We start from the raw sequence: 24,926 nt of genomic DNA on the forward strand, positions 1-24,926 counted from the left end.
CATTACATCTCCTACTACCTCTTCTATAGTCAAATCTCCCTCTGGCCTCTTTCTGTTAAGGACACTTGTGATTACATTTAGGGCCCAAACGGATAATCCCCATCTCAAGATCCCTAACTTGATCACATCTGCAAAATCCCTTTTACCACATAAATTAACACTCATAGGTCACAAGGATTAGAACCTGGAAATCTCTGGGGGCTGTTATTCAACCTAGCACACTGGGCATTAATGGAATCTCACAGCTACATTATTACTAGGAAGATGTGGCTATCTCAGATGCAGGATCTATGCTGTCACCTTAGGCTTCTTGGGGGCCTGGGTACAGTACAGCTCCTAAGGATGCCCAAGCCTCATGGATATGCCAGCTAAGTTAAAGGCCAATGGGGTTGTGTAGGAAAGAGTTAACATAGCAGATCTGAGCCTGCTTATCCTTAGGAAGTTCTGCTTACAAGGTTGGCCTTTTGCTGGTGTCTGAGATGTGATTTGGGGAGGGTTCCCACCATCCACAGAACTGATAAGAGTGGCTCATTGTACCTAAAATGTTTGTACAACCAGTGTGGATTATGCTGGATACCTGCTTTCCTCCTGGGAGTCTGGAATTTTGGTATGTGTTAGGCAGAAAGTGCCTACATGACCAGTCCCCCAATAAAGCCTTGGGCTCTAATGTGCTTGCTCCATGTGCGTTTTCTATCTGCTGTTTTGTTTTGTATCATTTCACAGTAATAAATCTTAGCTGTGAGCACAACTATATGCTGAACATTGTCTGTCCTCCTAGTAAATCATCAGACCTTGGGGGAGGGTGGTCTTGAGGACCCCTACCTCAGTTGGTGTCAGAAATGGGATTTGCTAGCCCAACTCTGACTCATTGAAATATGGCAAAAACAGCTTGAGAAAAGTAAAGATGAAGGAGTGAGGGATAACACATCTTTAGTACTAACTATGCTGGCTATTGAGTCATTCACGGGATGAAACAGCAGTATTTTCTGAGAGGTGGAAGTTACCTGTGGAATTTGAAAATGATAGATCCAACTCCAGGAGAGTTGGCTTGCTGGATCTCCTGGCTGTTTCTGGCTGTGCTGGCTGAAGCGAGGGGCAAAAGTGCAGCCTGTGCTAAAATGTGCTGAAGTGAGGGGGAAAAGGTGATGCCTTTTTGTATTTTGTTCTCTCCTTCATGTGGGAGGAGAAAGGGCCCCCAAATTCCCAAAGGTGAGTTTGGATGACCCAGAAATATTAAAAGTTTGTATTGCTTTTTTTTTCCAAGTTGAACGAAAAAAATGTTAGGTCAGTTCCCACGGCTAGAGCAAAGCAAACCAGAGGGGGAAAAGGGAAAAAAGCACTGCAGCCATTTCTTCAGCCTAGTTACCATCACTGGTACAGTAGCCCTATCCTCCCTCTCCTGCCCCCAATTCCAGCTGAGAGCCTTCCTTGGTAGCTCTAATGTTAATCCTGGAAATGTTAAATTTACTGGTAGAGGGTTGAGTAAATTTCCATTTAAAGGTTGAGGGGAGTGCGCTGTGTTGAAATAGCTTTGTGCTTTGCGGTTTTTGCATCTGGATGTAGGATAAAAATTGATGGAAAATATTATATGCTTATAATTTCATAAATGCTACAGGGATCATCCCAGGCAGGGAAAGTTGCAAAGAAAAAGTGTTAGTGGGACACACAAATAAATACTTGCTTTTTGCCATTGGTGGGTGGATTGAAATTTTTTTTTTTGAGTGTTGAAAACAAAGTCAGTCTCTGTAACTGATATTTGTTATACTTTTTGCCTATTGTAACTTCTGGAAAAAAATGAAACAACATGAAAAGAGAGGCACTCTCCAGATAGAAATACACTTTTGGAGTTTTACAAAGCAGATTTGAGTTGCTAATGAGCTTTTGTAAAATCACATGTCTGATCCATAAAGCCTGATGATTTTCCAGCCTGATGTGCATATTTTTGGGTGGGTCTTTTTGGACTCTAAGGCTGACAAGATAAAAAGGGTGTCATAAAGCCTCACTTGTCAGTTGGACTTGGAACATGGCTCTCTGGCCTTGTAGTATCTGGGCTTTGAATATGCTGCTAAAGAAAAGCTGCTGGCTTTTTTGGAATCCTGACGCTTAATTGCCTAGACCTGACTCTAAGCTGAAACCTGGTCTGGGCTATTTCAGCCTCAGCACTAGCTGTGCCAAACTAAAAGCTGACGAAGTTCTGCTCAAAAAATAAAACTCAGATTCTGGAATAGTTACACATTTAGGACACTTCTCTGTGGGCTAAATTGTGGAAACATCATGGATGTTGGCTGGACCATCTGGGTCACAAATGCCCACAGAAAAGGGCTTATTTCTGATGGGGCCGTGTGAAATTGAGCTGCTGATCAGCTCTGTATTTCTGATACAGAGACTGAATGCATTCCTAACAGGATTCCTGCAAAAGCTAGGGAGTGTGACACCTCCACCCACTACTAACAGGTCAGACTCTGGACCCCGTTTCAGGGTCGTCTCAATGCTGTTGACTTGTATTCAGCTTTCTAAATTAGTTGCAGTTTGCAATGGCGGTCTGATAGCCTGGCTCTACTTCCCTCACCTTTTTCCTGGTATACACACCTTAGTAAGGCAGTTTGATTATTAAATGCAGCTGTCCCCAGAAAGGGACTGATATTTTCTAGGCTGTTCCCTGGATAAATGATTAGGACAAAATGGATGGCAGGTTATTAAGCCCATTATAATTATCTTTTAAAAATTTAAGATTTCATTCTGACCCATTTCGAATATGATGTGTCTTTCTGGTTAAATTATACAAAAATGTTCTTCTGTGAAAATGCTTTTATGCATTTTGCATACAATTTTTCCAGGTGAATGGCCTAGATGAGAGTAGGGGATAATTGAAAAAATGTTGTTACCATTGCTGAACAGGACACAACTGATTTTGTAATGATGCAGGAAAAAGTAAAACCCCAGCACCTGGGGATGGGGAGGCAGTGGAGGAAGGGCATTAATTGATCTTTGTTTTTCAGAACTGTTCCTGGAAGCCTTGCCCTCTTCCTAAAGGAGAAACTATATGCCTTTTCAAGCTGCGAGTTCTCTGAATTAAACTGGTTGCTGAGGCTAGGCTCACACCTTACCAGCACTGAGATGGCAGGGGGTGACCCCAGTGCCAGCACTTTCCTGCAGAACACCTATAGATATTGTCCACACTTGCGAAGCTGTTGAACTGATGTTATAGACAGGTAAAACTGTTTGGAACTGACTTGCCTCAGGGAGTCCCTCTGAAATCAAGGACTGAACTGCATAATTTGGACTGGACTGAGAACCCAGAGTGGGAGGTTTGACAGTACAAGGCCACATGGGGCCCTGATAACCTGTGCTGCCTGACTAATGTATGTCCTGCTTGGCATGCCCCAACATTTGTGAACTCTTTGTTTCTATGGTTACCACTTGCGATCTCTGGGACTGTACTTGTCTGTGTGCCCCGACTATCATACTACCTCAGTCCTGGAAAGCTTTCAGGTCAGCTTCAACTTACTGGCTGTGCCTGAATTGATGCCTTGGGCTAGGTTAAAAAAAAAAAAAAGTTAATCAGAAGCTTAAGGATGAAGTCATCTGGCTTTTTCAGATAGATCTGTATAGTTAATGGGACTTGTTTTAATTGGCTAAATAAAGGACCCTGAAAGGGCATAACTGAGATGAGTACTGCAGGCCGCTCTCACCCTGCTGCAGGAGGTCCTACTGATAATACTTTCGCTGTAAAGATGCCTTGGCCAAGGGCCAAGAGCCTGCTTATCCTTTGAAAGTACTGCTTACAAGGTTGGCCTGGTGTCTAGGATGTGTTTTGGGGAGGGTTCCCGCCATTCACAGAACTGATAAGAGTGGTTCAATGTACTTAAACTGTTTGTACAACCAGTGTGGTTTATGCTAAATAGCTGCTTTCCTCCTGGGAGTCTGGAATTTTGGTATGTGTTAGGCAGAAGGTGCCTACATGACCAGCTCCCAGTGAAAGCCTTGGGTACTGTCTCTAATGAGCTTCCCCAGGAGGTAACATTTCACATGTGTTGGCACAACTTGTTGATGGGGGAATTAAGCTGTCCTGTGTGACTCTACTGGGAGAGGACTCTTGGAAGCTTGTACTTGGTTTTCTCTAGGCTTTGCACCATATGCCTTTTTCATTTGCTGACTTTGTTTTGTATCCTTTCACTGTAATAAATCTTAGCTGTGAGTACAACTATGTGCTGAATTTTGTCAGTCCTCCTAGTGAATCACTGAACCTGGGGTGTGGTCTTGGGGCCCCCTATACAGGAATGTACTGGAATGATACAGCTGTGCAGCTTTAAAGAAAACTGTAAAACTATGCATGGAAAAGGGAACTCTGCTGATTGAGCATAGTTTAAGTTGTGGTGTTTGCTCTAAAAATGCCTCCCAAAATATGCCTTGTTGCATTTTCATTGACTCATGGCATTGGGCAATGGGCTAGCAGTGTAGTTTGGTACTTGGCAGCAGGAAAGTTGGATGATCAAGTCTTAGCTCAGAGGGGCCAAACGGGGCATAAGATTGCACAAGACCCATGCCCTCTGTTTGTGACCCATGTGAATGCCTATGGAGAAGGACTCTTGGAGGATGAACATCACTGGAAACAAGCTGATTTGACCTGAGCTTCCCAGGTAAGGACCATAGCCACCTGAACATACTATTGCACAGGGCAGCAATCCATCTACAAGTCAGAACCGGGCCTAAAAATAAGCTCCAGTGATTCCAGCACCTGAGACAAAGGAAGCCTGGCACACATACCCAAACTGCCAACCACGCAGTCAAGTAGCAAAAGGAACTTGGGGACACATAGTCTGGGGCACTGGACCTGGCTGGTCTTGGCATGTGGACTGTGTAATTAACTCATTCACTCTTTTCCTCCCAAGTCTACCTCCTGGGATTCGGGGATACTGCAATTTGTGTGTATCAAAGAAGAGCCAGGAGGTGGGAGATTCTAACTTGATGTCCTTTTGCTGCCCAGCTAAGCTTGCTAGATTTGGGCGGTTGTGGATAATGATGATAATGATCATGGATGTGAGATGACAACTCTAAAGTGCTTCTAGTGTTGCCCACCTATCAGAGGACTGTAGATGTTCTAGGTGGTACAAGGAAGAAACCACTGAGCCACCTAGGAACAAGTCTGGGCGTATGGTGTGAATAAGACATGGGGACAACTGGCAAAAGGGTGACATGATTGCTGTGGGGACTGATGCCAAGCACTTGGGTGTGGTAGCTAGCACAGGACAACCTTAACTGCTGGGGAGGGATGGGACTGGGGAGGGTCCATTCATCTCTTTCAGCTCTGATCTGCAGAGCATCTGGCTAGTTTTTTTTTTTTTTTTAATGTAATGACTGTAGTAATCAGTTTATTACACAGATTAATCATTCTTGAACATACAAGCTCCAGAGGAGCAATTGGGTCTTTAAGTATACCCAAGTATTTCCATCGAATGAATTTTCACCCTTACATCCAGATAGACCTAAGCAGTTAAAAACATAAGAAAAATAAGAGCTATTAGCTATGTATTAACTGAGAAACCACATACAAACCAAAGAATATGGAAGAGAGAAAGAGGGGCTGAAGGACGAAGGTTGAAGTGTGGGGAGATGTAAAAGAGTTGGAAACAAAGCCCGTCACACTTTACTTACTAATAGCTCCAATCCATTTAAATGTTGACCAGTTAAACTTAGACCTTAAAATACAGGATGTAGGTAGAGTTTAATCTGATTGGTCATAACTTTCACCTAAGACGTTAAGTCCTTCGGAATAAAATGAATACAGAAACAGCTTCATGTTCTTCGCCTTGCTTTTCATAATTGTTTTGAGTTTAATGGGATTTCACTTAAAAAACAATCTCCTACAGGTCAGTGGAGCTTTCCTTCCCCATCCAAGCACACACCATACTCACCACCCCTCACTCTGCTGTTATCCAAATTTAAGTCAATAAGGAAAGCTTTTAGTCTCACACCTAGGTTATGCCTGGAGAACTGGCTTGTCACACACACACTTCTCTGCTAGGAGGCAATGTTGGTACAGAAGTACAGTATTTCTAGTTTGTTGTTCCAAGTATGTACAACACACAGCACTGCTGTATCAGGTAAACGTGTGCACAGGGGAAGATGAGGCCTGGGATCATAGAAAGCAGTCAAATGGAAATCAAAAGGACTTTCAGAGTTCCCCTATCTTTATTTGTAGAGGTTATCCAATAATTTCTTTAATGACATCGCATACTTCTGAGTCCATTCCCGAGCTATTCTGTTGTACTTTTCTCTATCTGTTTTGCAGATCCGAGCAATCTCAGGCACTAAAGGATCATCTGGATTGGGATCACACAACAGAGAACAGATGGACAAAAGTACTCTTGAAATAGTGCTGGAAACCACTGTGACTGTAGAATATCAAGACAAATGCTGCCATTACTGTTAATATTTGGATGATAAAGTCTTGTTGTAAATGCAACCTTAGGTGGTTTGAAGGGGTAATCTGCTGGGAAATGAATGTCAAGAAAAATACTCCACCCTGATAGGGACTGTCATTTGGCCCCATTATTGTAGCTTGCCCATGGAACATATCATCTCCAACGGGACCTGCTGAACACTGTGCTGTCCCGCGCCCGGTCGTTCAATTCCTTGTGGATTCTCTTCAGAGCCATCGCGGGGGGCGGGAACAGGGGCAGGGCAGGGACGGGGAAGGGGCCAGGGGGCGCGAGGCCGCCTTGGTGATAGCGGGTCGGCCGGAGAAGATGGGGAGTTCCGGAGCGCGGGTCCGGCGGGACGGACTTGGGGCCGTGGCCCACTCGGCTCCTGAGCCTGCCGTAGGGTTCACCGCATCACCCGGCGGCGGCCCCCTTTATGCGCTGCCGCTCGAGCCGCCCCCGCGGCAGCTGCCGCTTCCTTCCAGGCTCAGCGCCGCCTCCTCAGCCGCCGCCGCGGATCCCTCCGCCAGGGAGCAAGAGCCCAGGCCTCGGGCTCAGCCGGCTACTGTGGGTCGGACGGTCGGAGGGACTGCTTGCTGCAGGGGGACCGAGGGACGCGCGGGCGGGCGGCCTGGCTAGTTTTTAAGGCAGACTGCCACCTCCAACTTGACCACTGGCCGATAGGGAATCTTAATCCAAGAGCTCTCAGAAGCTTCCCAGCAGCTGCTGACTGCAGGAGTTCACAGCTGCCACGCCAGACAGTAGAACAAGATCAACTTCCTCGAACCCGATCCGATTTCCTTTTACCTATTCACAGGCCTGTTTACAGACTATAGCAACTGCTCTAAGTTAAATCGATTGTTGTATCTCTGTTGCCTGGGACAAATTAAAAGGATTTGTATAATTAGGATATCTGATGGAGTGGCCCATGTTTCTAAAGAGAGTTCTTGGCTAGTGATGTGAGCGGTTAGGGGGTGAAGTTGTAGGGAAACTGCTCTGTGCAGGTGTCCTTGCAAATATCCATATAGGCCACGTAGACAAGGCTTCACCTCAGGAGATCTAAGTCTTGGTGAAATGCCCCATAATCCTCTCAGAACTTGAGAGAGTGGGAGGCTTGGGAGGAGCTGCTACAAGGCCATTTCTCACCCTCCTTTTTATCTTTCCTCGAGGCTGTTATGAGACAGTTTCTTACTGCCTCCCAGGCTCTGGTAAGATATAAGGGCTTCTGCCTTGAAACTCCTCTCTTCCCCACACTTTAGGGTACAGCTGCATGCTATAAAATTGCTTAGCAGGAAATACTCAAACTGCTTAGTATAAAACTGGTTCCTGGGACTTCCCTGGTGGTCCAGTGGCTAAGACTCCATGCTCCCAGTGCAGGGGGCCCGGGGTTCGATCCCTGGTCAGGGAACTAGATCCCACATGCCACAACTAAGAGTTCGCTTGTCGCAACTCAAAAGATCCCACATGCTGCAACGAAGATCCAGCACGGCCAAATAAATAAATAAATAAAACTGGTTCCTGAGAACCAGAGCGCCTTATCACCCATGTTGCCTTGTTATCTGACCCCTTTTGCTTTAGTGCTGTCTTGTGGGGCAAAGGACACAGGGAGCTGGCACCTTTGCGGATCTTGCTATTGCTGTCTATGGAAATAAGAAACTGCCTGACTAAAAAGGACTAATTATTTCTTCAGCAGCTGAATGTCTCAGCCTTGCATGAGGGCAAGGACAAATGCTCTGCACCCACCCTTGGCCCGTAAGTATGGATTTCTTTCTTCTCCCAACTCAGTTTAAATACTAGTTAAATTTGAGTATGTTAGAAAAGTGATCAGGACTAGTTTTTGTTTATATTGTTACAAAAATTTTTGTTTTTGGAAGTAAGGCATGCTCATGATGACTTTGTAACAGATGAATTCTAGGCTTGAACTGTTGAGCCTAGAACCACTGGTTCCTGTCTGGAGAGTAATCTGGGACCTCTTAGTGTTTTATTTTTCTGTTTTGGTGGTATGTGTGAAATTGTCATTGTTGTTGTTTTTTAATCTTGTTTTCTGTTGTTGTTTGCTTGTTTTTTAATTCATTAATAAGTGAACAGCCTTTGGAAGGGAGGAGGACAGATTGAGTCCACATTGTACTTCCTAGATCTAGTTTAGAAAAGATACTCCCCACCTGGTACTCTTAGGAATTCCAAATACCTCATTTAATAACATACTTCCTTAAAAAATTTGCCTTTTCTCTTCCACCCATGAATAGGTCTGGTATTTGATGGAACTCATGAAAGTGGGTGAACCTAACTTGCCCCTCTTCTATAGGATGCAGTGAATGCATATGTGACTGTGACTTTTCAGGTAATTTGTCATTTCCTTATTTCTTTGAAATTAACTTCTAACTCCTTTTATTGATAATGAAGAAAAATATTGCACTTTTTGAGATACACCAATTGAATTGAGTGCATAATTTAAATAGTTTTTCCTTGTCAAAAAAAAGTAGATGTAGCAACCAATCTATGTTTCCCATGTATACTTATATTATCATTATCTCCAATTTATAGAGAAGGAAACCGAGGCTTACAGAAGCTCTGTGTGATCACATTTCCACAATTCACAGTGAGTAGAACTGGGACTTGAACTCAGGTCTGTCTGACGTCAAGTCATTCCCTTAACCACTCTGCTCTACTACAGGAAATTACAAATGAACCTCAGAGGAGCTCATAATTTGACAGGGAATTTGAGGGAGGCCCAAGTTAGACATAATTATGAGGCAGGGCCTCCATTTGATTTATGTTGGCAGTTATGACCTAGGGCAGGCTTATAGTAGGGGCTCAAAAACTATGTGTTGAAAATAAATGATAGGCATTAGTACCAGTATTCTGAGGAGCTGGTACATTCACCTCTGAGTGGACATATCATAATGTAGAGGCAGCAGGGAAACCCAGAACAGAAGCTCAGTAGAAGCAGGACACCAAGGTCAAATGGAGAAATCCTAGAAATAATCTCCTGCAGATGTGTTGACACAGGTTTTAAATCTCCCTGTGCAGATTTTTTTTTTTTTTTTTAAAGAAATTCACGTTCTTGGGGCTTCCCTGGTGGTGCAGTGGTTAAGAATCCGCCTGCCAATGCAGGGTACATGGGTTCGAGCCCTGGTCCGGGAAGATCCCACATGCCGCGGAGCAACTAAGCCCGTGTGCCACAACTATTGAGCCTGCGCTCTACAGCCCACGAGCCACAACTACTGAGCCCACGTGCCACAACTACTGAAGCTCGTGTGCCTAGAGCCCGTGCTCCACAACAAGAGAAGACACCTCAATGAAAAGGCTGCGCACCGCATCGAAGAGTAGCCCCCGCTCACTGCAACTAGAGAAAGCCCACGGGCAGCAACGAAGACCCAATGCAGCCAAAAAAAAAAAAAGAAAAAAGAAAGAATAATTAAAATAAATAAATTAAAAAAAAAAAAAAAAGAAATTCACGTTCTTTTATTTATTTATTTATGACTGTGTTGAGTCTTCGTTTCTGTGCGAGGGCTTTCTCTAGTTGCGGCAAGTGGGGACCACTCTTCATCGCGGTGCGCGGGCCTCTCACCATCGCGGCCTCTCTTGTTGCGGAGCACAGGCTCCAGACGCGCAGGCTCAGTAATTGTGGCTCACGGGCCCAGTTGCTCCGTGGCATGTGGGATCTTCCCAGACCAGGGCTCAAACCTGTGTCCCCTGCATTGGCAGGCAGATTCTCAACCACTGCGCCACCAGGGAAGCCCCTCCCTGTGCAGATTTAAATGTCTTTCTTTCCTCTCTTTTAAAAATATGTTTTAGGTCTGAGAACTTAAGATCAGCCTACAGGCAGCCCATTCCAGTCAGCTTGAGTGCCCACAATTTCTCACCCTCCAGCCTCTACATGTGTGTTGATGCTGTACTGAATGTCTGTTTCCTGCCTTTCAATCTCTTACAATTCTTCTATCCTACAGTGCACATACATAAAGTTTCTATTTCTTAAAACTGCAATAAATCACTTTCAAAAATAAAAATAGTAACAGATACTCCCTCTCCCACCTGCTATCTTTAGAGGCAAACAGACCAGGGTTCAACCCTAGATTTTGCTGCTTCCTAACTGGAAACTTGCCTTGGTTACTTATTCTCCTCAAGACTCAGTTACCTCTCCTGAAAAATGGGGATTTTTTTTTTTTTTTTTAACATCTAACAGGGTAAAAGTGATATGAAATTAAATCATGCATGTTGGGACTTCCCTGGAGGTCAAGTGGTTAAGACTATGCGCTTCCACTGCAGGGGGCATGGCACAGACTCAGTCCCTGGTCGGGGAACTAATATCCCACATGCCAGGAATGCTGCCAAAAAAAATTATGCATGTTAACCATCTAGCTCAATACCTGCCATATAATTCGCCCTCAATATATGTCATTTTCATCCCTTTTCACTACTTATCCCAGAATGATATAATCCTTTCCTTTTCATCTGGTAAAACTTCACTTCATGGGCATGTCTCACTTTCTACCTGTACTGTGTTTTGTTTTTTTTTAAATTTATTTAATTAGTTTATTTTTTATTTTTGGCTGCGTTGGGTCTTCGTTGCTGCGTGTGGGCTTTCTCTAGTTGTGGCAAGCGGGGGCTACTCTTTGTTGCGGTGCATGGGCTTCTCATTGTGGTGGCTTCTCTTGTTGTGGAGCACGGGCTCTAGACACGTGGGCTTCATTAGTTGCAGCATGCGGGCTCAGTAGTTGTGGCTCACGGGCTCTAGAGCGCAGGCTCAGTAGTTGCTCCGCGGCATGTGGGATCTTCCTGGACCAGGGCTTGAACCCGTGTCCCCTGCATTGGCAGGCGGATTCTTAACCACTGTGCCACCAGGGAAGCTCCGGTACTGTGGTATTTTTGTAGTTGTCTTATTTTCCCTGTAAGACTACAGTGTCCTTAAGGAGAGAGGATTGCTTAGAATGCAAGATCCAGTCCCCGCTTCCCTACATCCAACTCCCTCACCCCCCATTTACACAGAGTTCTTTGTACACAGTATGTTCTTGTTAAAGACTTGTTAAAACATGATTAAAATAAAAGAGAGGAAAGAAAAAATGAAGAGATAAAATAACAGACTGTGCATTAAAAAATTTATTGAAGTCATCAAAATGATTCAGAAAGATTTCCAACTAATATTTACCTGTCATGTACCCTTCTCTCCCAAATTGTAGTACTAAAATATAACATGTAACTTTTTTTTCTTTGAAAAGTAATGAATAGTGGGAATTCCCTGGTGGTCCAATGGTTAGGACTCTGTGCTTCCACTGCAGGGGGCATGGGTTCCATCCCTGGTCTGGGAACTAAGATCCCACAAGCCGTGGAACGTGGCCAAAAAAACCCCGAAAGTAATAAATATTGTAAAAGTGGATCTAGCTGTTTGGGTTTTAGTGATTGGTATTTGTTCATTCCTTTTACTTGCCTCTTCTAATTTGACTATCTGGCAAAAAGGTTCCCAAATATCTCAACTACCAATATAACTGAACTGTCACTCACAAAAAGGAAATCAGAAGGAGGTATCAACTGGCTAAGCTCCAGGATTGTAGAAAAACCCTAATAATTAGTGACCCAAAAAATACTGTCTAAAATCTGCCATCTAGTGTGGACTTTGTAAAATTACATATTACTGGACACATTAATGCTATGATTACTACTAGGGCTTCCCTCAGTGGACACTAGGTTTCAAAATTTTAATTGTCAAACAAAATGATCAAAAGTAGCATTAAATTTGATTTCCCATTTAGTTTTAACCATAGATATATAGAGAGGTAGAGAGATAGATAAATGCTAAATAGATATAAATAGATTGATATGCAAAATAGAGCTTTTGCTCAGCATAGTAAGGTGGTATTGGAAACCTTTAAATATAAAAACTATCTAATAATGAATTTATATAATTGGTAATAAAAACAAAGAAACATATTCCCCTTGTTTATCCTTATTATTGGTAAATGTCATTCCTGACAGGAGAGGGTGAGTAGGAAAGTATCATTTGTTGGGCACAATCTCTGTGCCAGGCTCTTAACCTACTTTAATCTAATTTAAATCTTATCTTTTGGTCTTTGAGTTAAAATATTACAAACCTCATTTTACATATAAAAAAATTAAGACCTAAAAGGTGAAGAAATTGGCTTTCTATCACAGCTGGTTAGTAAAAGCACCAGGATTTGTACCCATGTCTGGAAACTCCAAAGCTCATGTTCTTTCATCTCCATACTGCCTTTTATACTTTGTGAGATGCTGGAAATAGTGTACCAACTTACACTATGTAGCAATAATCCCCTCTTTCATTTCTGATATCAGTAATTGATGTGTTCTCTCTCTCTCTTTTTTTGTTTTCAGTCTTGCTAGAGATTTATCAATGTTTTTTTATCCTTTCAAAGAACCACCACCTTTTAGTTTCATTAATTTTCTGTATTGTTTTTTATTTTCAATTTTATCTCTGCTGTTATTTCTTCTGACTGTTTTGGGTTTATTTTTTTCTTTTTCTAGTTTCTTTAAGTTTCTTAAGTCTTAGATTATTGATATGAAAGCATTCTTCCTTTCTTTTATTTTTTTATATTTATTTATTTATTTATTTATTCATTCATTTTTGGCTGCATTGGGTCTTTGTTACTGCATGCGGGCTTCCTCTAGCTGCGGCGAGCGGGGTCTACTCTTCATTGCGGTGCACGGGCTTCTGATTGCGGTGGCTTCTCTTGTTGCAGAGCTTGGAATCCAGGAGTGTGGGCTTCAGTAGTTGTGGCTCGCGGGCTCTAGAGCGCAGGCTCAGTAGTTGTGGCACACAAGCTCTAGGGAGCAGACTCAGTGGTTGTGGCGCACGGGCTTAGTTGCTCCGCGGCATGTGGGATCTTCCTGGACCAGGGCTCGAACCCATGTCCCCTGCATTGGCAAGTGGATTCTCAACCACTGCACCACCAGGGAAGTCCCAAGCAATGCATTGTTATTCTCTGGCTGTTTTCAAGATTTTCTTTGTCTTTAGTTTTCAGCAATTTGATTGTAATGGATTTTGATTCAAGTTCATTTGTGTTTTCCTGACCTTCTTGAATCTCTAGGTTATTGTTTTTTTGCCAAATTTGGTAAACTTTTAGCCATTGTTTTTCATACACACACACACACACAATAATGCACTCTTTCCTCTTCTTCTGAAACTCCAGTGACATGAATGTTAGCCCTTTTGGTATTGTTCACAGATCCATGAGGTTCTGTTCATTTTTGGCAGGAAGGGGATCTTTGTTTTTTCCTCTGTTGTTCAATTTAGATAATATCTATTGATCTATTCTCAAGTTCATTGACTCTTCTGTTACGTTCTTCTGTAAGATTTTTTTTTAGTTATTGTATTTTCAGTTCTAAAATTTTTTAAAAACTTTTTGCCTAATTTATTTAAAGAATGGTACTACTTTCTAGTATTTTTTTCTTTTGTATTAGAATCTGCGTTTGAAATGCTAATTTCTCTTCCTCCCAAGGTTTTGCAGCCATCTCCACTACACCGTTAGACTGATGGGCAGTTGTTTGCCAGCCGCAGCTGGTTTTAGCTATGAAGTATACACATGTACTTAAGTGAAATATCAAATCTAGTAAAGAATCCATCCCAAGTTACCTCTACCTTCTTTAAATTTTCAGCTCTTCTGAGATGTCTACCTAGATATGTATCTTCTCAAAGTTTAAATCTCCCTTCTGATATGTTTAAATATGTGTATCTCATAAGGGCAGTTTAAACTTTGGGGAAAAATGTTTCACTTTTACTTCAGATTTCATTATACATTCTCAGAAGCCTTAACCTTCACCCTTTTGATAAATTACAATTCTTTTTTGTTTGTTTGCTTGTTTTTGATTTTTGTTTGTTTGGGTTTTAAAAAATTTTTGTCTTTCTTTTTCTCCAGTTCAACTATTTTTATTTGAATGTTTGGGCTGTTGCTCTCTGGGAAATGACTGCTCCCCAAGAGAAACCAATAAAAAGAGTTTCTAAAAGTGTCCTCTTCACCTTTTTCTTTCTTTCTTGTTTTCATTGAGCTATAATTGACATATAACAGTGTGTAAGTTTAAGGTGTAGATTTGATACACTTACATACTGCAATATGATTACCACTGTAGCATTAGCTAACACCTCCATTATGCCACATGATTAGCATTTCCTTTTGTGGTGAGGACATCTAAGATCTAGTCTCTTAGCAACTTTCGAGTATATAATACAGTATTGTTATATTAACTATAGTCACAATGCTGTGTATTCGATCCCCAGAACTTACATGTCTTCTAACTGCAAGCTTATATCCTTTGACCAACATCTCCCCAATTCTCTCACCCTCTTCCTAATTCCCACACCCTAAAACTTCTATTTGGTTTCTCTTTATATCTGCTACTTCTTTGCTAAGAGTTTCTGTCTTTCCATTCACTTCAAGAGTGTTTGCCCTTGTTGGAGGTTTTTAATAATAGCTGCTTTCTTTTTTTTTTTGGCTGCCCCTCACAGCTTGTGGGATCTTAGTTCCCCAACCAGGGATTGAACCCGGACCCCAGCAGTGAAAGCACCAAGTCCTAACTGCTGGACTGCCAGGGAATTCCAATAATAGCTGCTTTAGATTTTTTTTTTTTTTTTTGGCTGTGTTGGGTCTTTGTTGATGCATGCGGGCTTTCTCTAGTTGCAGCGAGCGAGGGCTACTCTTCGTTGCGGTGCGCGGGCTTCTCATTGCAGTGGCTTCTCTTGTTGCGGAGCGTGGGCTCTAGGTGCGTGGGCTTCAGTAGTTGTGGCACACGGGCTTAGTTGCTTCACAGCATGTGGGATCTTCCTGGACCAGGGCTTGAACCCATGTCCCCTGCATTGGCAGGCGGATTCTTAACCATTGCGCCACTAGGGAAGTCCTAGATTCTTTATCTGATAATTTTAACATCTGTGTGATCTCAGTTTTGGCATCTGTTCATTGTCTTTTCCCATTTACATTGAGATTTTCATGGCTTATCATATGTCAAGTACTTTTAGATTGTATCCTAGACATTTTGAACATAATGTTGTGAGACTCTGTGTCTTGTTTAAATCCTATGGAGTATTTTGATTTTTTTGCTTTAGTAGGCAATTAACCCAGTTTAGTTCAGACCACAGGTTCCATCTAGCCTTCTGTGGGTTGTGGTTTCTATGTCGGTTCCATTTTTAAAGTCTTTGCACTCTATTTGGCTCTGTCCTGTATGTGGCCAGTGTGAAGCATGGGCAGAGGACTGTCACTTTAGTTGTCAAAGATTTTAGTATGCTATTTAGGATCAGATCCATGCATGTGCAGCTCGGGGGTGAGCTCAGGAGTTCAGAAACAACTTTTTGAGGTCACTTTTCCAAAATCGTCTTCTGTAATCTCATCAGTACTGTTCAGTTGCCTAGGCTCCCTTTGTGGTCCTCTCACCAGAAAGCTGGGGCTTTATTTACCTTACTCTGCTGCACACTTTCCCTGACCCATCCAGAATCAATTGCTAGCAAGACAGAGAAGGAGAGAAAAAAAAGCAAAGGTTGTTTTCCCCATTCTCTTGGGACCACAGATCATCCAGTTGGAGAGCGAGTTTCCCTTAGAGTTTTAGGTACCTGTTACCACCACCACTGGTCACTACCAGGAGAACACTTTCCCTCATCACCAGCCTGAACTAGAGGACTTCTAGAGCTATCTTTGTCCACACAGATATGTACTTCCTGGTTTGGAGCTGTGCTGTGACTAGGTTGGGGGATGCAAAAGGGGGAAGGAAGTGGTAAACTCAACTCCAGTTCTCTGGTACTGTGATTTCTGGTCTTCCCCAATTTACCTGCTTTTATTTACTTTTCATAGTCCTTAGACTGTTCCCTGCATTCTGTCTAGGTTTTTTAGCTGGATGAGTGGAAGAGACAGAGCAAAGTGTGCTTACTCTTTTTTACCTTCAACTTGAACTCACGGTGTCTTTTTCTTTTTTTTTTGGCTGTGTTGGGTCTTCGTTGCTGCATGCGGCTTTCTCTAGTTGTGGTGAGCAGGGGCTACTCTTCGTTGCAGAGCACGGGCTCTAGGCATGTGGGCTTCAGTAGTTGTGGCACGCGGGTTTAGTAGTTGCAGCACGTGGGCTCAGTAGTTGCGGAACGTGGGCCCTAGAGCGCAGGCTCAGCAGTTGTGGTGCATCTTAGTTGCTCCTCGGCATGTGGGATCTTCCCAGACCAGGGACTGAACCCGTGTCCCCTGCACTGGCAGGCAGATTCTCAACCACTGCACCACCAGGGAAGTCCCCACGGTGTCTTTTTTATACAAATAAACTTTATGCAAATTTGTTGAACATCTATTAGTACATGAAATAACAATAATGTTAATATTTTCCCCCTAAACCCAAGGCTATATCTTTAGTTGTGTGAAGCGTGAAACTACCATACAAACTCCCATATTACAGAGTATCATGGAGATTTAATTTTTGTCTAATTACCAAAGTAATATGTGTGGAATTCAGAGTTTGAAAAATGTAGAAAAGCACAAATTTAATTTGAAACATAAATCTCTGTAATCCCAACACATAAAAAGAACCATTGTTAAAGTTTGTATAGATTGTTTCTAAGATTTTGTTCATTGTAAATATGTACACGTTTTAAATAAAGGTAAAAACATTATATATTGTTTTGTTTTTTTCTTTAACATAAGAATATATACTGTTATTTTTTCCTTTAACATAGTTATTTTTTTCTTTAACATAGTAATATATTGGCCAGTGTTTTCTATGACAATAAATATTATACACTACAGCAAGCTTTTTTTAAAAAAATTTATTTTATTTATTTATTTTTGGCTGCTTTGGTTCTTTGTTGCTATGCGCGGGGTTTCTCTAGTTGCAGCAAGTGGGGGCTACTCTTTGTTGCAGTGCGCAGGCTTCTCATTGCAGTGACTTCTCTTGTTTTGGAGCTTGGGCTCTAGGCACGTGGGCCTCAGTAGTTGTGGCACGCAGGCTCAGTAGTTGTGCCTTGTGGGCTCTAGAGCGCAGGCTCAGTAGTTATGGCACATGGGCTTAGTTGCTCCACGGCATGTGGGATCTTCCCGGACCAGGGCTCAAACCCATGTCCCCTGCACTGGCAGGCGGATTCTTAACCACTGCGCCACCAGGGAAGCCCAACAGCAAGCTTTTTAATGGCAGCATTGAATCCTATAATTTATTTAGTCAGAACAACACTATGAGGATTTAATATTTCAAAATTTTAGCTATCAAAATAATGGTAGGATAAGGTCTCATACACATAAGTGACTCTCACCTCCAATTGATTCCTTGCACAAAATGCCTGAAGTAGAATTGCTGGCTTAAAGACAATGCACATTTTTAAGGATTTTGATACATCTGTTCAAATTTCCTTCTAGAAAAGATGTTGGAATGTGAATTGATACCTATTTCTTCTTTTTTTTTTTTAATACATTTATTTATTTATTTATTTATGGCTGAGTTGGGTCTTTGTTGCTGCGCACGGGCTTTCTCTAGCTGCGGCGAGCAGGGGCTACTCTTCGTTGTGGTGCGCGGGCTTCTCATTGCGATGGCTTCTCTTGTTGCGGAGCATGGGCTCTAGGTGTGCAGTCTTCAGTAGTTGTGGCTCGCGGGCTCTAGAGCTCAGGCTCAGTAGTTGTGGCGCATGGGCTTAGTTGCTCCGCGGCATGTGGGATCTTCCCGGATCAGGTCTCAAACCCGTGTGCCCTCCATTGGCAGGCGGATTCTTAACCACTGCGCCACCAGGGAAGCCCCCTATTTCTTATTAGGTAGTTTTTTCCTGTTTTTATATTGAATTAATTTTAAATTTACAGAAAATTTACAAGACTAGAACAAAGAATTCCCATATACCCTTTACTTAACTTAGATTTACTATTTTTGACATTTTGCCATATTTGCTTCCTCTCTCTTTCTCTCTCCACACACACATGCGTGCATACCATGCACACATTAATTATTTATACTTTTTGAAACATTTGAGGCTGGGTTGCATACATCATGTCTCCTTTCCCCTGAAAACTTTAGTTTGTATTTCCTAAGAAAAAGAATACTCTTTTACATAACTACAGCGCAGCTATCAAATTTAGGAAATTTAACATCACTAAAATACTTCAATATGAAAATAACAAGGGATCAAGAGGACTAAACAATACATCTGCTAGATAATTAATCCTCTTAAGTAGAGCTAATGAAATTAGGTTGACAGAAATGGTTTTTGTCAGCGCTGGGGGCTCCTGCCTTCTCAGTGGCATCACCGAGGCACTTCATATAGGCAAAGCCATACCTACCTTGTACACAACTATCACCAGCATCTCTGACAACTCAGGGCACGAGGCAGGCCCCCAGTGAATATCCATTTACTGAGTTAATGAGCAACAAGGATTACCCAGAGTTTGCACCTTTAGTCTCATGATTATTTTATTTTGTTCTTTTGTTTGCTGTTGTTAAATAACAGGAAGTTAGAACAAGGGAAAATACAAAATTTTCTGCCATCTATATGGAATCTGTAGCTAATTTTGTTCACTTGAATAGTGGAAGTGGAAGTAGCTAAGAGACTCTCCAAGTCTGACCAAAAATGGGGCTTCACCAGACAACATTCTGTCACCTCTAAGGGGTAGGGTGGGGCGGAGTCAGGAGACGGGCTGACTTCTGCAGTCTCATTACAGACAGTCTTTGGAAAACTTATTTCCAAACCTAGGAGAACTCAGGATCTAGTTCACATGTGACCTCCTTAAAAAAGTAGTAGCAGTTTAACATCTGCCAAGCAAGAGGTGAGAATGGAGAATCTTTGGCAAAAGATCTGGCAAACATGAAGGGGAGCATGTTAGTCTCTTCTTCTATACCTGTGGTGTTTCTTCAACAAGAATTAGCTCATAGGACATTGATAAATAAGCCTATGCCAGTATAACAGTGGAAATTATGGGTTCAAGTGGAATTTTCCTCTGCACATTAATGTTTGGGAGCAATTAAAGGAAAAAAAGCAAAACAAAACAAAAACTTACAATGCAGGAAGACCTTAGGAAAAAGATGAAAATACTACAGAAACCCCCTGTTTAGAGAAAAAAATGTCTGGGTTAGTGATTGCAAAAACCTGGCCACACTTTCCCACATTAAACTATTTTGGGAAGCTGTGTGTGCAGATGAAAAATTGTAAAGATATTTCTCTGGCTGTTACTAAAATTTGATCAAGAATGCTATACCCCAGATAAAATTTTAATTTTTTAAGAAATATTTACTTATTTATTTATTTTGGCTGTGCCGGGTCTTAGTTGCTGCAAGCAGGATCTAGTCCCCCGGCCAGGGATCAAACCCGAGCCCCCTGCATTGGGAGCGCAGAGTCTTACTCACTGGACCACCAGGGAAGTCCCAAGATTTTAATTTTTGATGAAATTAGTCTCTAAGGCCCTTAAGAACCTATCTTGTCTAAGAAAGAAGCAGAAGTCCATAGCGCCTAACGCGGCCAGAGGTCCCCTAAGGGTGGCAGCCCCACACTCCGGAGGAATTTTAACTGTGCCAGCAGTGGAATTGCTAGTGCTCTGGATAGGCTGCAAGTGGTGTGCCCCATTCCTAATTAACCCAAAAGTCCGCAATTGCACAGAACTTGAGGTTTTTTAGGACCGCGTATTTGGAGTTACTGCAGAAACTCCTGTTACACAGCAAAACAATCTCCCGGTTTCTATTTTACTAAAACTAAGTCCCCTGCCAAAGCTATCTCTATTGTTCACGAAGGAGGCATGGGCACACAGACCTGGAGCCCTGTGCTGGGGGGGGGGGGGGGGTGAGGGGTGGGGGAGGGGTGGAGGGCAGCAGGAGAGTCCTTGGGACCCTGGGAGGAGACTGAAGGGTGGAGGAGGTGCCAGGGGCGGGCTGGAAACTCCGGGCACTCAGCCAGGCAGGCGGGAACCAACACTCGGAAGAGCTTTGCCTGGGCGGTGGGTGCGGGAGGGCAGAGAGGTGGAGGCACAAGGCCCGCTCCTTCTCCTCCTGCTCCGGGGTCAGCACCTAGCTGCCCCTTCGCCTTCGACCCCGCGGGTCTCCCCGACGCAGCAGCGGTGGCTTCAGTCGGCAGCCCACGCTGGGGGCGACGCCCCGCGGCAGCAGTTCCGGACCCCTCTTCTGGGTCAAATGCCCCAAGGAAGGAGAAGGCGCCTCAAGGAGGGACTTAACCAAGGAACATCCCAAGAATTGAGTTAAGGAAAATTTAGCCTACGGTTCTCAAACTTATTGGTCGTAGGACCCCCTTAACACTCTTGAAAATTGTCTCTGTGGGTCTATCCATCGACATTTATTATATCAGGTTTTAAAACAAAGAATTTAAACACAGTAATACAGGTGCCTTTCCATTAGCCTTCATGGCAGTGTTGAAATCACTCCTAGTTGTAGCTGCAGACAACCCCACTGTGAATGAGAGCAGAAAAGGCCAATAAAGTCGAAGTATATAATGAAAATGGTTTTAACCTGGCCAATTCCTGGAACAAACTTTGACAAGCACTGCTCCAAAAAAACCCACAGCTTAGAAACAGGGCCTTTATTTCCTGGAACGATTTAGACAGGAGCCCTGGGGAACCTAGACCAGGGCCTGTGCTGCTGGAGTTGGCTAGACAGTGACCTGCAGAATTTACAGGGGTGCCCTGGGATGCTGTGCACGTTTCAGAAAAGGAACAGAACATTCCAAGTAACTAAACACAGCATGCTGAGAAGGATACACTTCACTTGAAAGGAAAAAACCAGAAGCTACTGACAAGGTATCGGAATGTCAATAGCCTCACAAGATAAGAAATCACTTGAAGAGAACAGCCAACAAAATAGGAATGCATCTCTCTGATGAAGGGGCTAGATAAAATCAGCAAACATTTAAAAAGTAATCTAATTCCAGTGAAAAATATACTTGTTATGGTGTAAACTAAGAAGAAAATACAAAGAAATCTGTAGAAAAGTTTTAAGTTTATAGAAAAATGACGAGTAAGAATTTAGTATACCTTTTAGAGAAGATAAGATAGTTCTTAATGAAGCAAAACTACTTGAAGAGAAAGTTAAGTGTACTCTGTCATGTGACAGGAAGAGGAAGTTGAAATGAGCAAAACAGGAAAAACTGAAAGTACATCAAAGGTCTCCAAACGAGAGGAAAGGATCTCTCGATTATAAAACTGATGATGCTAAAGTTTTGAATAATTGTCTTGCACAGATCAGTTATGTGCAGGTCAATTCTGAAACTGAGGGCAAAAAAATGAAGAAAATATAAAAGAAATTGTATTTTCTGAATTAGACAATGGAGGGTCAGGGGATCAGCAAGTTGAGAAAGTTAAAGACAGAGAAGATAATACTATCAGTTATCTATTGTGTCATAATAAACAACCCCAAAACTTAGTAGCTTAAAGCAGCAATGATTTATTATTATCTTTAAATGATTCTCTGGGTGGGTTGACAGTTTATCTGCTGGTTTTACCTGGGCTCACTGGTACAGAAACATTGAGCTGAAAGACAGTTGGGCTGGAAGGTCAATGTGGCCTCACTTACGTGTCTGACAGTTGGTGCTGTCCATTGGGAGCTTTGGTTCTTTCCCATGTGACCATTATTCTCTAGCAGGCGAGACTGGCTTCCTTACATGATGGTCTCAGGGCAGCATCATAAAAGGGTAAATGCAGAATCTGCAATGTCTCTTAAGATCTGGCTTTGGAAGTCACAGAACATCACTTCTGCCACATTCTGTTGATCAAATCAAGTCACAAGATGAGTCCAGATTCACAGAGTGGGGAAATAGATAACCTCTTGATGGAAGGAAGAACAAAGTCATTGCATAGGAGCATGGGAGAAATTTGTGGTCATATTTTGTATTTTATCATAACAGAGAATGAATATGACGAAGACCCAAGCTATATTAACATTAGTTTCAGGAGAGAAACCGTTTACAACTTTATCTGAGTGATGAGATGTCAATTATGCATGATTGGAAGAGCACTTAAGGAAGGTGGAGCCGGATATTTGATCATTGTAGACAGCGCAAGGTCTCTTGAAAATATAAAGCTTCAAGCTGAAAATTGGACTCATTGATCAGACAAAAAACCTTACTGGAAGAATTTGAGCAGAGAAGAAAGATTAGGAGCAGTTAGGTACAGCAGAAGGGAAATATTAAAATTAGTGAATTCAACAAAATAGAGGGAAACTATAGAATATGAAAATATCTTATAAGGCAACACGTTGTTCTGCAGAAGAAAGCCCATGACTATTGGGTCCTTGTTTGTGATACTGAAAGAGCTATTGCCGGAGAGATGAAGCAAGCCACCTTTCTGAGACAGAAATTAATAGAGGAATGAGTTTAAAAAAAAAAGTTGCTAATGCTCTGAAAACTAGGGATTGTTAAAGCAACGTTTCGTGATCTCTTTCCAACTAATACACAAATTTCATTTCCAAGAAGAAGAGTCCTTTATTTTCTGTTATAATCAGAGACTATAAAAGTAGCAATACAATATCTGATGTCTCCTTCAATGAAAGGATCTTTTAAGTTCATGCCTGAGGGTGGAGGGGTACAGTACTCCTCAGTGATGAAGGATCTTCTGTGAAATTACAGGTACTCTATGATCATTAGTAGAAGAGATTTGCTTAGACTGGAACCCTGATGCGGTCGGTACTAATTAGTATCGCCCCAAATTCCTCCCCTTCCACCACAGTGGATGGCTTGGTTGACTCTGGTACAAATCCCAACCCTTCTCAGGTTCACCTCACAAGCTTACTACCAGCAGGGCCTCTGTTTTCTCCTGGTCAGTTTGGACCACTTCCCCACCACAGGGACTTCATGGGCCCGAAACTTTTCTTCTACCTTTTCTTTCTGGCTCCACCTGAGGCCTAAGAGAGGCATACCTGGCCTCTACCTGAAATATATGGCCTGTTCTATGATGATTAAATCTATAAACACTGACCTCTACCTTTTATCTTTAGTAATATGTTTTTGCTAATTACCAATAATGCTGCTCTTAACATGTATTTTGATGCATATATATATGCAGACTTAGGGGAGAAATTGCTGGGTCACAGGGTATACATATGTTCAACTTTAGCAGGTAATGCCAGTTTTCCCAAGTGGGAGTGAGCACTTAAAAGATATATAAACAGAAGTCCTTCACTTCACTTGCTGAAGACCCCAAAGCATTTTTTATGGAAAATAAGTATTAACTTACGATGAAACATAGATAAAGTATGTATAAAAAAAAGAATTTGTTTTCATTTTGGCAGAGACAATAATTTCTCCACCAAACAGAACATTTTGTTTCTATAATTCATACCAGAGTACTATTTCCTAGCATATTTCAATAAAGCTTGAATGAGTGAATTAATTAATAGGTCTTCTCCATAGATTGGTTTAAATCAGATACACTTTAATACACTGGAAATTATATGGTATTTAATGGTTAGATATGTTGTAAGATAGACTTTTTACTCCAGATAATTTTTTCTTGGGTTTACAATGTAAACCAATACACCTTGTTCCATTAAACCTCTGGCTTACAGACTAAAGAAGTTGGTTAACACACACATGGTATTGTCATATGCTGTTGTAAATGGACCTGCTGCTTTCCTTACTAACCAGAAGTGATTTCAGCAAACTAAGGAGAGAAAATATTTTAAAAATCATCCCCCTTTTTATTAAAAAAAAAAAAAATAACAAGGCATACCTTGTTTTTGTTTTTTATAAGTTTATTTATTTTATTTATTTATTTTTGGCTGTGTTGGGTCTTCGTTGCTGCATGTGGGCTTTCTCTAGTTGTGGCGAGGGGGGCCTACTCTTTGTTGCGGTGCCCGGGCTTCTCATTGCGGTGGCTTCTCTTGTTGCAGAGCATGAACTCTAGGCACGTGGGCTCAGTAGTTGTGGTTCACGGGCTTGGTTGCTCCGCAGCACGTGGGATTTTCCCGGACCAGGGCTTGAACCCATGTCCCCTGCATTGGCAGGCAGATTCTTAACCACTGCGCCACGAGGGAAGCCCCATACCTTGCTTTATTGTACTTCGCTTTATTGTGCTTTGCAGATAATGTGGTTTTTACAAATGGAAGGTTTTTGGCAACCCTGCATTGAGCAAGTCTATGGTCACCATTTTTCCAATAAAATTTGCTCACTTCCTGTTTCTATGTTGCATTTTGGTAATTCTCACAATATTTTGAATTTTTTCGTTATTTTATTTGTTTTGATGATCTGTGATCAGTGATCATTGATGTTACTGTTACAATTGTTTTGGGGCACCACAAACCACACCCATATAGGATGGCAAACAATTGATAAATGTTGTGTGTGTTCTGACTGCTTCACTGTTCCCCCTCTCTCTCCCTCTTCTTGGGTCTCCCTATACCCTGAGACACAGCAGTGTTCATACACATACTGATATTTCAAATCCTTTTTAGTTGCAGGCAAAGAATATACAGGCATACCTTGGAGATAATGTGGGGACTGTTCCAGACCACTGCAATAAAGTGAGCCATATGAATTTTTTGGTTCCGTAGTGTATATAAAAGTTATGTTCACACTATACTGTAGTCTATTAAATGTGCAAT

At 42.1% G+C, this 24,926-nt stretch overlaps 1 long non-coding RNA gene and 1 pseudogene across 1 annotated transcript in view; one reads left to right on the top strand and one right to left on the bottom strand.

Moving 5' to 3' along the window:
• The window catches only part of LOC137770131 (uncharacterized), a 31,105-nt gene extending 26,901 nt beyond the window's left edge, over positions 1-4,204 (top strand). The window contains exon 5 of the long non-coding RNA XR_011075129.1: positions 3,000-4,204. This is a non-coding gene — a long non-coding RNA (uncharacterized lncRNA). The remainder of the gene's footprint in view (positions 1-2,999) is intronic.
• Positions 4,205-6,178: 1,974 nt separating this feature from the next.
• Positions 6,179-6,659, bottom strand: LOC137770092 (ubiquitin-conjugating enzyme E2 D2 pseudogene; annotated as a pseudogene).
• Between the last annotated feature and the right edge of the window lie 18,267 nt (positions 6,660-24,926).

This window comes from Eschrichtius robustus, chromosome 10 (genome assembly GCF_028021215.1).
Source record: "Eschrichtius robustus isolate mEscRob2 chromosome 10, mEscRob2.pri, whole genome shotgun sequence".
NCBI lineage: Eukaryota > Metazoa > Chordata > Mammalia > Artiodactyla > Eschrichtiidae > Eschrichtius > Eschrichtius robustus.